The sequence below is a fragment of the Pseudophryne corroboree genome, chromosome 7 (assembly GCF_028390025.1).
Source record: "Pseudophryne corroboree isolate aPseCor3 chromosome 7, aPseCor3.hap2, whole genome shotgun sequence".
NCBI lineage: Eukaryota > Metazoa > Chordata > Amphibia > Anura > Myobatrachidae > Pseudophryne > Pseudophryne corroboree.
In genome coordinates, this window is record NC_086450.1 from 320,964,418 (window position 1) to 320,982,450 (window position 18,033).

At 46.7% G+C, this 18,033-nt stretch overlaps 1 long non-coding RNA gene across 1 annotated transcript in view; it reads right to left on the reverse strand.

Annotated features, from left to right (window-relative positions):
* Positions 1-16,022: 16,022 nt before the first annotated feature.
* Positions 16,023-18,033, reverse strand: part of LOC134943639 (uncharacterized) — a 34,440-nt gene continuing 32,429 nt past the window's right edge. Inside the window, exons 2-3 of the long non-coding RNA XR_010181650.1 lie at positions 16,699-16,830; positions 16,023-16,064 (exon numbers count right to left, since the gene is read on the reverse strand). This is a non-coding gene — a long non-coding RNA (uncharacterized LOC134943639). The remainder of the gene's footprint in view (positions 16,065-16,698; positions 16,831-18,033) is intronic.

Genomic DNA, 18,033 nt, shown 5'->3' on the forward strand with positions numbered 1-18,033 from the left:
TTCCGCCCAGCGAAGAATCCTTGCAGTTTCTGCCATTGTCCTCCTGCTTCTTGTGCCGCCCTGTCTGTTTACGTGGGCGACTGCCGTGATGTTGTCCCACTGGATCAATACCGGCTGACCTTGAAGCAGAGGTCTTGCTAAGCTTAGAGCATTGTAAATTGCTCTTAGCTCCAGTATATTTATGCGGAGAGAAGTCCCCAGACTTGATCACACTCCCTGGAAATTTTTTCCCTGTGTGACTGCTCCCCAGCCTTTCAAGCTGGAATCCGTGGTCACCAGGACCCAGTCCTGAATGCATAACTGTGGCACTTTAGTAGATGAGCACTCTGCAGCCACCACAGAAGAGACACCCTTGTCCTTGGAGACAGGGTTATCCGCTGATGCATCTGAAGATGCGATCCGGACCATTTGTCTAGCAGATCCCACTGAAAAGTTCTTGCGTGAAATCTGCCGAATGGAATCGCTTCGTAAGAAGCCACCATTTTTCCCAGGACCCTTGTGCAATGATGCACTGACACTTTTCCTGGTTTTTGGAGGTTCCTGACTAGCTCGGATAACTCCCTGGCTTTCTCCTCCGGGAGAAACACCTTTTTCTGGACTGTGTCCAGAATCATCCCTAGGGACAGCAGACGTGTCGTCGGAGACAGCTGCGATTTTGGAATATTTAGAATCCACCCGTGCTGTTGTAGAACTACTTGAGATAGTGCTACTCAGACCTCCAACTGTTCTCTGGACCTTGCCCTTATCAGGAGATCGTCCAAGTAAGGGATAATTAAGACGCCTTTTCTTTGAAGAAGAATCATCATTTCGGCCATTACCTTGGTAAAGACCCGGGGTGCCGTGGACAATCCAAACGGCAGCGTCTGAAACTGATAGTGACAGTTTTGTACCACGAACCTGAGGTACCCTTTGTGAGAAGGGCAAATTTGGACATGGAGGTAAGCATCCTTGATGTCCAGGGACACCATATAGTCCCCTTCTTCCTGGTTCGCTATCACTGCTCTGAGTGACTCCATTTAGAATAGGTCTCACCGAGCCGTCTGGCTTCAGTACCACAATATAGTGTGGAATAATACCCCTTTACTTGTTGTAGGAGGGGTACTTTGATTATCACCTGCTGGGAATACAGCTTGTGAATTGTTTCCAATACTGCCTCCCTGTCGGAGGTAGACGTTGGTAAAGCAAACTTCAGGAACCTGCGAGGGGGAGACGTCTCGAATTTCCAATCTGTACCCCTGGGATACTACTTGTAGAATCCAGGGGTCCACTTGCGAGTGAGCCCACTGCGTGCTGAAACTCTTGAGACGACCCCCCACCGCACCTGTTTGTACGGCGCCAGCGTCATGCTGAGGACTTGGCAGAAGCGGTGGAAGGCTTCTGTTCCTGGGAATGGGCTGCCTGCTGCAGTCTTCTTCCCTTACCTCTATCCCTGGGCAGATATTATGGGGACGAAAGGACTGAGGCTGAAAAGACAGTCTTTTTCTGCTGAGATGTGACTTGGGGTAAAAAAGGTGGATTTTCTAGCTGTTGCCGTGGCCACCAGGTCCGATGGACCGACCCCAAATAACTCCTCCCCTTTATACGGCAATACTTCCATGTGCCGTTTGGAATCTGCATCACCTGACCACTGTCGTGTCCATAAACATCGTCTGGCAGATATGGACATCGCACTTACTCTTGATGCCAGAGTTTCGCATATATAGAAATGCATCTTTTAAATGCTCTATAGTCAATAAAATACTGTCCCTGTCAAGGGTATCAATATTTCCAGTCAGGGAATCCGACCAAGCCACCCCAGCGCTGCCCATCCAGGCTGAGGCGATCGCTGGTCGCAGTATAACACCAGTATGTGTGTATATACTTTTTAGGAAATTTTCCAACCTCCTATCAGTTGGCTCCTTGAGGGCGTCCGTATCTGGAGACGGTAACGCCACTTGTTTTTATAAGCGTGTGAGCGCCTTATCCACCCTAAGGTGTGTTTCCCAACGCGCCATAACTTCTGGCGGGAAAGGGTATACCGCCAATAATTTTCTATCGGGGGAAACCCACGCATCATCACACACTTCATTTAATTTATCTGATTCAGGAAAAACCACATGTAGTTTTTTCACACTCCACATAATACCCTTTTTTGTGGTACTTGTAGTATCAGACATATGTAACATCTCCTTCATTGCCCTTAACAAGTAACGTGTGGCCCTAAAGGAAAATACGTTTGTTTCTTCACCGTCGACACTGGAGTCAGTGTCCGTGTCTGTGTCTGTGTCGACCGACTGAGGTAAAAGGACGTTTTAACGCCCCTGACGGTGTTTTAGACGCCTGGACAGGTACTAATTGGTTTGCCGGCCGTCTCATGTCGTCAACCGACCTTGCAGCGTGTTGACATTATCACGTAATTCCTTAAATAAGCCATCCATTCCGGTGTCGACTCCCTAGAGAGTGACATCACCATTACCGGCAATTGCTCCGCCTCCTCACCAACATCGTCCTCATACATGTCGACACACAAGTACCGACACACAGCACACACACAGGGAATGCTCTGATAGAGGACAGGACCCCACTAGCCCTTTGGGGAGACAGAGGGAGAGTTTGCCAGCACACACCAAAAACGCTATATTATACAGGGACAACCTTTATATAAGTGTTTTTCCCTTATAGCATTTTAATATATATATATACATATCGCCAAATAAGTGCCCCCCCTCTCTGTTTTAACCCTGTTTCTGTAGTGCAGTGCAGGGGAGAGCCTGGGAGCCTTCCCACCAGCCTTTCTGTGAGGGAAAATGGCGCTGTGTGCTGAGGAGAATAGGCCCCGCCCCCTTTTCGGCGGGCTTCTTCTCCCGTTTTTCTGAGACCTGGCAGGGGTTAAATACATCCATATAGCCTCCAGGGGCTATATGTGATGTATTTTTAGCCAGAATAAGGTATTATACATTGCTGCCCAGGGCGCCCCCAGCAACGCCCTGCACCCTCCGTGACCGTTGGTGTGAAGTGTGTGACAACAATGGCGCACAGCTGCAGTGCTGTGCGCTACCTTCATGAAGACTGAAAAGCCTTCTGCCGCCGGTTTCTGGACCTTCAATCTTCAGCATCTGCAAGGGGGGTCGGCGGCGCGGCTCCGGGACGAACCCCAGGGTGAGACCTGTGTTCCGACTCCCTCTGGAGCTAATGGTGTCCAGTAGCCTAAGAAGCCAATCCATCCTGCACGCAGGTGAGTTGAACTTCTCTCCCCTAAGTCCCTCGATGCAGTGAGCCTGTTGCCAGCAGGACTCACTGAAAATAAGAAACCTAAAAACTTTTTCTAAGCAGCTCCTTAAGAGAGCCACCTAGATTGCACCCTGCTCGGACGGGCACAAAAACCTAACTGAGGCTTGGAGGAGGGTCATATGGGGAGGAGCCAGTACACACCACCTGATCCTAAAGCTTTAGTTTTGTGCCCTGTCTCCTGCGGAGCCGCTAATCCCCATGGTCCTGACGGAGTCCCCAGCATCCACTTAGGACGTCAGAGAAATTTGTTTTACTAGTGGGACTACAGGTACCTGTGGGCTCTTTAATGCCTCACATGCTGGTACTTGTGGTTCTCCAAGTACCAGCATGTGGGGGAGGCTTGCTTGGACCTGTAGTTACACAAATATATATATTCAAAAAGGGGAGCAAAGCTGAACCAGGTAATTATAGACCAGTTAGTCTTACATCATTACAGTATTCAAAAGTTCCTTGAAGCAAATAAGGTCATTAAGAGGAACCAACATGGATTTGTGAAGGACAGATCATGTCAAACCAACTTACTTGGCTTTTATGAAACAGTAAGTGCGAACCTTGATCAGGGTAAGGAGGTGGATGTAATCTTTTTAGACTTTGTCAAAGCTTTTGACACTCTACCACACATGCGTCTTATCTATAAGCTACAAGAAATAGGGCTAGGGAGCACAATATGCACTTGGGTCAGTAATTGGTTAGATAATAGGGAGCAGCGCATTGTGGTCAATGGATTATTTTCAAATTGGACTACAGTACTAAGTGGTGTGCCACAAGGGTCTGTACTTGGACCACTTTTGTTCAACATTTTCATCAACGACCTAACAGTAGGTCTAGAGAGCGGTATCCGGACTCCAGGTGACAGCACAAAGGTCGACACACCTTATGTCGACGCCAATTGGTCGACACACCTTAGGTCGACATGGACAAAAGGTCGACATGGACAAAAGGTCGACAGGAACAAGGTCGACATGGAAAAAGGTCGACATGAGTTTTTCACGATTTTTTTCTTTTTTTTGAACCTTTTCATACTTAACGATCCACGTGGACTACGATTGGAACGGTAAAGTGTGCCGAGCGAAGCGGTAGCGGAGCGAAGGCACCATGCCCGAAGCATGGCGAGCGAAGCGAGCCATGCGAGGGGACGCGGTGCACTAATTGGGGTTCCCGGTCACTCTACGAAGAAAACGACACCAGAAAAACATAAAAAACTCATGTCGATCTTTTTCCATGTCGGCCTTGTTCCTGTCGACCTTTTGTCCATGTCGACCTTTTGTCCACGTCGACCTAAGGTGTGTCGACCAATTGACGTCGACCTAAGGTGTGTCGACCTTTGTGCTGTCGACCCTCAGTCCCAGACCCCTAGAGAGCATGGTGTCAGTTTTCGCAGACGATACCAAATTGTGTAAGGTTATAAATACAGAGGGGGATGCTGAGTCTCTTCAGAATGACTTAACTAAACCGGAAGCATGGGCAGCAAAATGGAGAATGAGATTCAACACAGACAAGTCTAAGGTAATGCACTGTGGGGGCAAGACCAGAACTTACACCTACATACTAAATGGGGTAATACTAGGGGATTCTGTACTGGAAAAAGACTTAGGGGTTCACATAGACAACAAATTAAGCAGCAGTACCCAAAGTAGGAGTACAGCAAAGAAGGCTAATAAGATATTAGCATGCATAAAACGGGGAATTGATGCAAGGGACGAGAGTATTATACTCCCATTATATAAATCACTAGTGAGGCCACATCTTGAATACTGTGTGCAATTTTGGACACCATATTACAAAAAGGATATCCTAGAGCTAGAAAAGGTTCAGAGGCGGGCGACCAAACTAATCAAGGGCATGGAGACGGTGGAATACGAGGAAAGGCTTGCAAGGCTAGGCATGTTTACATTGGAAAAGAAGAGACTAAGAGGGGACATGATCAACATCTACAAATATATAAGGGGTCAATACACAGAGCTCGGGAGGGACCTGTTTTCTATAAGATCAGCACAGAGGACACGTGGTAACTTGCTTAGGTTAGAGGAGAGGAGTTTCCGCACATTGAGGCGAAAAGGTTTTTTCACAGTAAGGACAATACGAGTTTGGAATTCCCTGCCTGAGAGAGTAGTAACAGCGAACTCCGTCAACACCTTTAAGAATGGGTTAGATAAATTCTTATTGGATAAAGATATTTAGGGTTATGGTGCGTAGGCACACATTATAGTTAATATAACTAGTCCTAACATAAAAATAACTAGTCCTATAATAAGGGTGTAGTACGGGTGACTGGCGGTCTCCTGACCGCCGGTCACCTTACCGACGCCGGGATCCCGGCAGCATACCGACGCCGGGATCCCGGCGGGGAGGGGCGAGTGCAGCAAGCCCCTTGCGGGCTCGCTGCGCTCGCCACGCTGCGGGCTCGGTGGCGACCTGCGGTCGCCACGGGTTCTATTCCCACTCTATGGGTGTCGTGGACACCCACGAGTGGAAATAGTCCCTGTTGGTCGGCATGCCGACCATCGGGATAGTGAGCCGTCGGGCTCACGGAGGAGGTCATGTGACTGTCGGTCAGCCGACCGGCGGTCACATGACTACCACCCCTATAATAAGACTGCATAGGAGACCACAAATAGGTTGAACTCGATGAACAATTGTCTTTTTTCAACCTTAGTTACTATGTTACTATGTTAAATATAACACAATATTAATTATTATTTTTTGTACACTTAAATGCTATGAACTATACGGACTTCATGTTCGGCAGTGTTTGACTGTCAGCAAACCTGGCAGCAAAACACGAATGCATACACCATCGAAAAACAATAATCCAGCAAACATGGGTGCTTAATAAATTGCCGGTTTTAAAAAGATAAAATACTGTACACCCCTGCATGTTCGTAACCAGCCGGTTTAATCTCAGCCAAAACATTGATCTTACTAAAATTACTTAAATTCACAGAATGGCACGTTAAAGCTTACTAAGAAAAAATAACTGTTTCAGTTTACAGTAAAGTGGTATTTGTTAGAATGAGAGAGGGCTACCTCGCATTCTCCAATATGACTCCTCTGAGGACGCTTCATTCCCTTACCAAGATGTCTGCCAATGTTACTACTCCGCATGTGAGGCGCCATCTTGTTAGTGTGTAGAGTGACATAGTAGAAAACTGACACATCCCCCTTAGCTCCAAAATACCTGCTGCTTTTACCCACGTTACTGTTGTTCCAGAAGACAGTCACCAGCTGGTGAGGTGTCACAGACCCGCTCCTCTACAGGCCTCAACCAGTGTAACAGTGAGTATGGCTGTACCTTCATGTATCTATAAATCACACTACTGGCTAAGCCACTGGATTTTGTGATTGGGTCAAATTCCGCTGGCATGTACATTAGTTTGCCAAACCACTGCTGTACACACTTAACAGTATTAAGGCAAAGAAATTAAATAAATAAAAATTGTAATTTGTCATATTGACCTAAATCTAGAGATGAGCGGGTTCGGTTTCTCTGAATCCGAACCCGCCAGAACTTCATGTTTTTTTTCACGGGTCCGAGCGACTCGGATCTTCCCGCCTTGCTCGGTTAACCCGAGCGCGCCCGAACGTCATCATGACGCTGTCGGATTCTCGCGAGGCTCGGATTCTATCGCGAGACTCGGATTCTATATAAGGAGCCGCGCGTCGCCGCCATTTTCACACGTGCATTGAGATTGATAGGGAGAGGACGTGGCTGGCGTCCTCTCCGTTTAGAATTAGAATAGATTAGAGAGACACTTGATTTACTAATTTTGGGGAGCATTAGGAGTACTCAGTAGTGTACAGTGCAGAGTTTTGCTGATAGTGACCAGTGACCACCACTTTTATTTATAATCCGTTCTCTGCCTGAAAAAAGCGATACACAGCACACAGTGACTCAGTCACATACCATATCTGTGTGCACTGCTCAGGCTCAGGCCAGTGTGCTGCATCATCTATTATCTATATATAATATTATATATATCTGTCTGACTGCTCAGCTCACACAGCTTATAATTGTGGGGGAGACTGGGGAGCACTACTGCAGTGCCAGTTATAGGTTATAGCAGGAGCCAGGAGTACATAATATAATCCGTTCTCTGCCTGAAAAAAGCGATACACAGCACACAGTGACTCAGTCACATACCATATCTGTGTGCACTGCTCAGGCTCAGGCCAGTGTGCTGCATCATCTATTATCTATATATAATATTATATATATCTGTCTGACTGCTCAGCTCACACAGCTTATAATTGTGGGGGAGACTGGGGAGCACTACTGCAGTGCCAGTTATAGGTTATAGCAGGAGCCAGGAGTACATAATATATTATATAGTGAGTGACCACCAGACACACAGTGCAGTTTATTTAATATATCCGTTCTCTGCCTGAAAAAAGCGATACACACAGTGACTCAGTCAGTCACATACCATATCTGTGTGCACTGCTCAGGCTCAGGCCAGTGTGCTGCATCATCTATATATATTATATATCTGTCTGACTGCTCAGCTCACACAGCTTATAATTGTGGGGGAGACTGGGGAGCACTACTGCAGTGCCAGTTATAGGTTATAGCAGGAGCCAGGAGTACATAATATTATATTAAAATTAAACAGTGCACACTTTTGCTGCAGGAGTGCCACTGCCAGTGTGACTAGTGACCAGTGACCTGACCACCAGTATATAATATTAGTAGTATACTATCTCTTTATCAACCAGTCTATATTAGCAGCAGACACAGTACAGTGCGGTAGTTCACGGCTGTGGCTACCTCTGTGTCGGCACTCGGCAGCCCGTCCATAATTGTATATACCAGTGACCTAACCGTGGTTTTTTTTTCTTTCTTTATACATACATACTAGTTACGAGTATACTATCTCTTTATCAACCAGTCTATATATTAGCAGCAGACACAGTACAGTGCGGTAGTTCACGGCTGTGGCTACCTCTGTGTCGGCACTCGGCAGCCCGTCCATAATTGTATATACCACCTAACCGTGGTTTTTTTTTCTTTCTTTATACATACATACTAGTTACGAGTATACTATCTCTTTATCAACCAGTCTATATATTAGCAGCAGACACAGTACAGTGCGGTAGTTCACGGCTGTGGCTACCTCTGTGTCGGCACTCGGCAGCCCGTCCATAATTGTATATACCACCTAACCGTGGTTTTTTTTTCTTTCTTTATACATACATACTAGTTACGAGTATACTATCTCTTTATCAACCAGTCTATATATTAGCAGCAGACACAGTACAGTGCGGTAGTTCACGGCTGTGGCTACCTCTGTGTCGGCACTCGGCAGCCCGTCCATAATTGTATATACCACCTAACCGTGGTTTTTTTTTCTTTCTTTATACATACATACTAGTTACGAGTATACTATCTCTTTATCAACCAGTCTATATATTAGCAGCAGACACAGTACAGTGCGGTAGTTCACGGCTGTGGCTACCTCTGTGTCGGCACTCGGCAGCCCGTCCATAATTGTATATACCACCTAACCGTGGTTTTTTTTTCTTTCTTTATACATACATACTAGTTACGAGTATACTATCTCTTTATCAACCAGTCTATATATTAGCAGCAGACACAGTACAGTGCGGTAGTTCACGGCTGTGGCTACCTCTGTGTCGGCACTCGGCAGCCCGTCCATAATTGTATATACCACCTAACCGTGGTTTTTTTTTCTTTCTTTATACATACATACTAGTTACGAGTATACTATCTCTTTATCAACCAGTCTATATATTAGCAGCAGACACAGTACAGTGCGGTAGTTCACGGCTGTGGCTACCTCTGTGTCGGCACTCGGCAGCCCGTCCATAATTGTATATACCACCTAACCGTGGTTTTTTTTTCTTTCTTTATACATACATACTAGTTACGAGTATACTATCTCTTTATCAACCAGTCTATATATTAGCAGCAGACACAGTACAGTGCGGTAGTTCACGGCTGTGGCTACCTCTGTGTCGGCACTCGGCAGCCCGTCCATAATTGTATACTAGTATCCAATCCATCCATCTCCATTGTTTACCTGAGGTGCCTTTTAGTTGTGCCTATTAAAATATGGAGAACAAAAATGTTGAGGTTCCAAAATTAGGGAAAGATCAAGATCCACTTCCACCTCGTGCTGAAGCTGCTGCCACTAGTCATGGCCGAGACGATGAAATGCCAGCAACGTCGTCTGCCAAGGCCGATGCCCAATGGCATAGTACAGAGCATGTCAAAACCAAAACACCAAATATCAGTAAAAAAAGGACTCCAAAACCTAAAATAAAATTGTCGGAGGAGAAGCGTAAACTTGCCAATATGCCATTTACCACACGGAGTGGCAAGGAACGGCTGAGGCCCTGGCCTATGTTCATGGCTAGTGGTTCAGCTTCACATGAGGATGGAAGCACTCAGCCTCTCGCTAGAAAACTGAAAAGACTCAAGCTGGCAAAAGCACCGCAAAGAACTGTGCGTTCTTTGAAATCCCAAATCCACAAGGAGAGTCCAATTGTGTCGGTTGCGATGCCTGACCTTCCCAACACTGGACGTGAAGAGCATGCGCCTTCCACCATTTGCACGCCCCCTGCAAGTGCTGGAAGGAGCACCCGCAGTCCAGTTCCTGATAGTCAGATTGAAGATGTCAGTGTTGAAGTACACCAGGATGAGGAGGATATGGGTGTTGCTGGCGCTGGGGAGGAAATTGACCAGGAGGATTCTGATGGTGAGGTGGTTTGTTTAAGTCAGGCACCCGGGGAGACACCTGTTGTCCGTGGGAGGAATATGGCCGTTGACATGCCAGGTGAAAATACCAAAAAAATCAGCTCTTCGGTGTGGAGGTATTTCACCAGAAATGCGGACAACAGGTGTCAAGCCGTGTGTTCCCTTTGTCAAGCTGTAATAAGTAGGGGTAAGGACGTTAACCACCTCGGAACATCCTCCCTTATACGTCACCTGCAGCGCATTCATAATAAGTCAGTGACAAGTTCAAAAACTTTGGGTGACAGCGGAAGCAGTCCACTGACCAGTAAATCCCTTCCTCTTGTAACCAAGCTCACGCAAACCACCCCACCAACTCCCTCAGTGTCAATTTCCTCCTTCCCCAGGAATGCCAATAGTCCTGCAGGCCATGTCACTGGCAATTCTGACGAGTCCTCTCCTGCCTGGGATTCCTCCGATGCATCCTTGCGTGTAACGCCTACTGCTGCTGGCGCTGCTGTTGTTGCCGCTGGGAGTCGATGGTCATCCCAGAGGGGAAGTCGTAAGCCCACTTGTACTACTTCCAGTAAGCAATTGACTGTTCAACAGTCCTTTGCGAGGAAGATGAAATATCACAGCAGTCATCCTACTGCAAAGCGGATAACGGAGTCCTTGACAACTATGTTGGTGTTAGACGTGCGTCCGGTATCCGCCGTTAGTTCACAGGGAACTAGACAATTTATTGAGGCAGTGTGCCCCCGTTACCAAATACCATCTAGGTTCCACTTCTCTAGGCAGGCGATACCGAGAATGTACACGGACGTCAGAAAAAGACTCACCAGTGTCCTAAAAAATGCAGTTGTACCCAATGTCCACTTAACCACGGACATGTGGACAAGTGGAGCAGGGCAGGGTCAGGACTATATGACTGTGACAGCCCACTGGGTAGATGTATGGACTCCCGCCGCAAGAACAGCAGCGGCGGCACCAGTAGCAGCATCTCGCAAACGCCAACTCTTTCCTAGGCAGGCTACGCTTTGTATCACCGCTTTCCAGAATACGCACACAGCTGAAAACCTCTTACGGCAACTGAGGAAGATCATCGCGGAATGGCTTACCCCAATTGGACTCTCCTGTGGATTTGTGGCATCGGACAACGCCAGCAATATTGTGTGTGCATTAAATATGGGCAAATTCCAGCACGTCCCATGTTTTGCACATACCTTGAATTTGGTGGTGCAGAATTTTTTAAAAAACGAGAGGGGCGTGCAAGAGATGCTGTCGGTGGCCAGAAAAATTGCGGGACACTTTCGGCGTACAGGCACCACGTACAGAAGACTGGAGCACCACCAAAAACTACTGAACCTGCCCTGCCATCATCTGAAGCAAGAAGTGGTAACGAGGTGGAATTCAACCCTCTATATGCTTCAGAGGTTGGAGGAGCAGCAAAAGGCCATTCAAGCCTATACAATTGAGCACGATATAGGAGGTGGAATGCACCTGTCTCAAGTGCAGTGGAGAATGATTTCAACGTTGTGCAAGGTTCTGATGCCCTTTGAACTTGCCACACGTGAAGTCAGTTCAGACACTGCCAGCCTGAGTCAGGTCATTCCCCTCATCAGGCTTTTGCAGAAGAAGCTGGAGGCATTGAAGAAGGAGCTAAAAGGGAGCGATTCCGCTAGGCATGTGGGACTTGTGGATGCAGCCCTTAATTCGCTTAACAAGGATTCACGGGTGGTCAATCTGTTGAAATCAGAGCACTACATTTTGGCCACCGTGCTCGATCCTAGATTTAAAGCCTACCTTGGATCTCTCTTTCCGGCAGACACAGGTCTGCTGGGGTTGAAAGACCTGCTGGTGACAAAATTGTCAAGTCAAGCGGAACGCGACCTGTCAACATCTCCTCCTTCACATTCTCCCGCAACTGGGGGTGCGAGGAAAAGGCTCAGAATTCCGAGCCCACCCGCTGGCGGTGATGCAGGGCAGTCTGGAGCGACTGCTGATGCTGACATCTGGTCCGGACTGAAGGACCTGACAACGATTACGGACATGTCGTCTACTGTCACTGCATATGATTCTCTCAACATTGATAGAATGGTGGAGGATTATATGAGTGACCGCATCCAAGTAGGCACGTCACACAGTCCGTACTTATACTGGCAGGAAAAAGAGGCAATTTGGAGGCCCTTGCACAAACTGGCTTTATTCTACCTAAGTTGCCCTCCCACAAGTGTGTACTCCGAAAGAGTGTTTAGTGCCGCCGCTCACCTTGTCAGCAATCGGCGTACGAGGTTACATCCAGAAAATGTGGAGAAGATGATGTTCATTAAAATGAATTATAATCAATTCCTCCGCGGAGACATTGACCAGCAGCAATTGCCTCCACAAAGTACACAGGGAGCTGAGATGGTGGATTCCAGTGGGGACGAATTGATAATCTGTGAGGAGGGGGATGTACACGGTGATATATCGGAGGGTGAAGATGAGGTGGACATCTTGCCTCTGTAGAGCCAGTTTGTGCAAGGAGAGATTAATTGCTTCTTTTTTGGGGGGGGTCCAAACCAACCCGTCATATCAGTCACAGTCGTGTGGCAGACCCTGTCACTGAAATGATGGGTTGGTTAAAGTGTGCATGTCCTGTTTTGTTTATACAACATAAGGGTGGGTGGGAGGGCCCAAGGACAATTCCATCTTGCACCTCTTTTTTCTTTTCTTTTTCTTTGCATCATGTGCTGATTGGGGAGGGTTTTTTGGAAGGGACATCCTGCGTGACACTGCAGTGCCACTCCTAGATGGGCCCGGTGTTTGTGTCGGCCACTAGGGTCGCTAATCTTACTCACACAGTCAGCTACCTCATTGCGCCTCTTTTTTTCTTTGCGTCATGTGCTGTTTGGGGAGGGTTTTTTGGAAGGGACATCCTGCGTGACACTGCAGTGCCACTCCTAGATGGGCCCGGTGTTTGTGTCGGCCACTAGGGTCGCTAATCTTACTCACACAGTCAGCTACCTCATTGCGCCTCTTTTTTTCTTTGTGTCATGTGCTGTTTGGGGAGGGTTTTTTGGAAGGGACATCCTGCGTGACACTGCAGTGCCACTCCTAGATGGGCCCGGTGTTTGTGTCGGCCACTAGGGTCGCTAATCTTACTCACACAGTCAGCTACCTCATTGCGCCTCTTTTTTTCTTTGCGTCATGTGCTGTTTGGGGAGGGTTTTTTGGAAGGGACATCCTGCGTGACACTGCAGTGCCACTCCTAGATGTGCCCGGTGTTTGTGTCGGCCACTAGGGTCGCTAATCTTACTCACACAGCTACCTCATTGCGCCTCTTTTTTTCTTTGCGTCATGTGCTGTTTGGGGAGGGTTTTTTGGAAGGGCCATCCTGCGTGACACTGCAGTGCCACTCCTAGATGGGCCCGGTGTTTGTGTCGGCCACTAGGGTCGCTAATCTTACTCACACAGCTACCTCATTGCGCCTCTTTTTTTCTTTGCGTCATGTGCTGTTTGGGGAGGGTTTTTTGGAAGGGACATCCTGCGTGACACTGCAGTGCCACTCCTAGATGGGCCCGGTGTTTGTGTCGGCCACTAGGGTCGCTAATCTTACTCACACAGTCAGCTACCTCATTGCGCCTCTTTTTTTCTTTGCGTCATGTGCTGTTTGGGGAGGGTTTTTTGGAAGGGCCATCCTGCGTGACACTGCAGTGCCACTCCTAGATGGGCCCGGTGTTTGTGTCGGCCACTAGGGTCGCTAATCTTACTCACACAGCTACCTCATTGCGCCTCTTTTTTTCTTTGCGTCATGTGCTGTTTGGGGAGGGTTTTTTGGAAGGGCCATCCTGCGTGACACTGCAGTGCCACTCCTAGATGGGCCCGGTGTTTGTGTCGGCCACTAGGGTCGCTAATCTTACTCACACAGCTACCTCATTGCGCCTCTTTTTTTCTTTGCGTCATGTGCTGTTTGGGGAGGGTTTTTTGGAAGGGACATCCTGCGTGACACTGCAGTGCCACTCCTAGATGGGCCCGGTGTTTGTGTCGGCCACTAGGGTCGCTTATCTTACTCACACAGCGACCTCGGTGCAAATTTTAGGACTAAAAATAATATTGTGAGGTGTGAGGTATTCAGAATAGACTGAAAATGAGTGTAAATTATGGTTTTTGAGGTTAATAATACTTTGGGATCAAAATGACCCCCAAATTCTATGATTTAAGCTGTTTTTTAGTGTTTTTGGAAAAAAACACCCGAATCCAAAACACACCCGAATCCGACAAAAAAAATTCGGTGAGGTTTTGCCAAAACGCGTTCGAACCCAAAACACGGCCGCGGAACCGAACCCAAAACCAAAACACAAAACCCGAAAAATTTCAGGCGCTCATCTCGGTTATTTTCATTTGTTTGATTACAGTTTTTGTGATTCATAAATAAGCCTTATACTGTAGATTTGTTTTGTGAAAGCTATATTTTGTAATTTGGTTTGGGCATAGTGGCATAGGAACAGAGGGATTTAAGATTTGGCACTATACAAATTAGGAACATCCACCCCCAGAGGCAAATTAGGATTTACAATATAGGAAATACAATATATGAATAACATCATATCACTAGGCGAGTACACTACATAGGTTACAGTGGGTGGGATAAGCAATACATGGTGATATTGTACATATTAGGAAATCACAAAATACAGAAAGTGAGATACTAAATAACTGATACCCACAGAATCTTTAAATTGGATTGTGCACCCTACCTACAAGCTTACCAGGCAAGGCAGCCATCTTGGGTGCACTACAAAGGTTAGGTTTAGAAGAATAAGCAGATACATGGGAGCCGCTAGAAAAGCAATGGACTTGGCTTTGTTGCAGTAAGGCAAGTTGTATTTCATCAAACTGGATAACACAATACACTTGTGGCAAGATGGTAGGGTACCAGTCCAAACTAAGCCAAAGCCTCCCTTTCAGATTTGAGAAGGCTATGATACAGAGGTCTAGAAGGTGTGTAGGCCTGGATGTAGCAAGGCCTTGTTGGTTTGTGTATGTTGTCACAGACTGGTGTGTAGACCTAGATATTGTAGTAGCGATGAAACAGGGTAGATAGTAGGACTAGATGGTTGAACTTACATGGTAAATGCAGACAAATTAATGTAAGCCACATTTGTAGTGACTGCCTGTGGTTCAGTGGATGCAGCAAGCTGTGGATGGACTGGAGCAGATCAGGGTACTTACACCCACTAGGTTGACAAAGATCTTAGTCGTGGACGTGGCATCTTGATTTGCAGAAACACATCAGGGCGCATTTCCAAAAACTCTTGTGAAGTCACATGCCTACTTTTACCAATACACACATCTAATGGGAGTAGTATGGCAGACTTGGGCAAATCTGTGCTTCTACTAGTGCAGCAACATGCAAACAAGAGATTTAGGGGGTCATTCCGAGTTGATCGCTAGCTGCCATTTTTCAATGCGTAGCGATCAGTGGAAAAAACGGCTAATCTGCGTGTGCGTATGCACTGCAATGTGCACGCGCGTCGTATGGGTACAAAGTCCATTGTGGTTTTGCACTGGTTCTAGTGACGATTCCAATCGCACAGCCAGCCGCAAGGAGATTGACAGAAAGAGGGCGTTTCTGGGTGTCAACTGACCGTTTTCAGGGAGTGCTTAGAAAAGCGCAGGCGTGGCAGAAAAAACGCAGGCGTGGCTGGGCGTTCGCTGGGCGGGTGTGTGACGTCAAAAGCCGTGCCTCAGTCGTTAGAATCAACGCACATGAAGAGTAACTACAGGGCTGGTCTGCTGCACAAGCGTTCGCACTTCTGCAAAGCGAAAATACACTCCCCAGTGGGTGGCGACAATTCATTTGCACGGCTGCTAAAAACGGCTGGCGAGCGATCAACTCGGAATGACCCCCTTAGTTTCATGGGATTATTGCAATTACATAAAGAGAGATAGAGAGAGAAAGAGAGAGAGAGAAGAAATTTGCAGTATAGTACCTCAGCATTCCTTGCTTTGCAGAAGGATGGGCAACTTTCTATTTTCCCCACAAAAAAAGGTTACTTATTATTTATAATGTACACTTACAGTTCTGCTCATTGAAATGGCCTTTAATTTCCACTGTATCCTAGAGAGGGGTGAATTAAATCAGTAGATATTGCAATGAAAACATTTGAGTTTGGAAAATAAATTCACTAATTGATCCCTGTTTGTTTCCCAAAAAAGTGCAGCATAAATGACTTGCACTAAAGAATTGGGACAAGTAAAGAGCATCAAACTTATAGAATCCAACCTGCAGCACGGATAACCAAGTGTCCTATATTCATAGCTTTGTAAAGGTGGTTCTGCTTGGATTGCACTATGGAAAAATATCCATAGATGCTCTGACGTAATGAAACAAGCTGCTCTATCTGTACCATGGGCTGTGTACACCAGAGGTTCCCAAACAGGTCCTCAAGGCCCAGGTTAACCAAGGATAGCCATGGAAAATTAAATTGATTGAGGTAATAATTTAATAATTAAGTCACCTGTGCCTATGCTTGGTTATCCTTAAAGCCTGTACAGTTAGGGTGCCTGAGGACTGTATTTGGGAGCTTCTTACTTCCAAACCAGTTAGCCCTATGTAACAAAAGGTTTGTAGTTTATTTTTCCCAGTGTACATCATGCTCTCCTTTGTTGTTCTGTGCTGTCGTAATCTGACACCAATTGTTTTTCACTACATGTCAAAAAAATAACAAATGGCAACAATATTTTTAACTTACTCAGTTGCTTTATCATTCTGGCTCCATGCCCGTTGCTGCGAGTCATGCTTTCCTGGCATTGAACAGTAGAAGGGTATCAGTACGTACAAAGGTCACCAGTCCTTGCATTTGTGTTGATAGAAGGCTAGACTGCTAAATAAAAAGATACAAATGCTGCTTTAGAATTTTTATTGTTCACACAAGATGCCTATTATAGGGTGTGGTATGTTAGATAGACTAGACAGGTCGACAGTGTCTAGGTCGACCACTATTGGTTGACAGTAAGTAGGTCGACATGGTTTCTAGGTCGATATGTACTAGGTCGACATGAAAAAAGTTGACATGAGTTTTTTAAATTGTTTTTGGTGTCGTTTTCTTCATAGAGTGACCGGAAACACCAGTTAGTGCACCGCGTCCCCTCGCATGGCTCGCATCGCTTGCCATGTTTTTGGCAAGGTGCCTCGCTCCACTACCGCTGCGCTCGGCACAAGTTACCGTTCCCAATTGTAGTCCACGTGGATCGTAAAGTATGAAAAAATTAAAGAAATTAAGAAAAAAAAAGTGTAAAACTCATGTTGACCTTTTGTCATGTCGACCTGGTATGTCGACCTAGAGTCCCTGTTGACCTAGAAACCATGTCGACCTACTTACTGTCAACCAACAGGGGTCGACCTAGACAGTGTCGACCTAAGTCTTGTCGACCTAAAGACTGGATCCCCCTATTTTGTATGTCAGTAAGTCACCATTTGATGCAGTGTGCCATCACACTCAGGGAGACATGTATTATAGCATCACAGAACATTACTGAGGCGCAGCAGGAAGCTACACCGACAAGAAGTACAAACATCTTGTGTTCCAAAGCGGAGGAGTGAACCCCCCCCTTCCTCTGGCGATCCCCATCTGAGCACACAGCGCATTAGCCTAGTGCTAATGCATTGTTTTTCTCTCCCCCTGGCCAGACCAGTGTGCATGCGTGAGATCTTGCTACTATCGCAAGATCTCACATGCAACCTGGAGCCGACTGCCACCGCAGCCAGGGACAGAACTAGGGGGCAGATTTATTAAGCCTGGTGAAGTGATAAAGTAAAAGGTGATAACGCACCAGCCAATCAGATCCTAACTGCCATGTTACAGGCTGGGTTTGAAAAATGACAGTTAGGAGCTGACTGGCTGGTGCTTTATCACCTTCCAATGTATCACTTCACCGAGCTTAATAAATCTGCCCCTAGGTTTGAGCAAAGTGAGACATTGAAGTGTGTTGAGCCATGTGAGTCATATCAGTGGATCGGCTTGATACAGTGTCTCGCAACGTGGCTCATGCCGTAAATGCACTGCAGAGTGACTGCCGGAACTCTG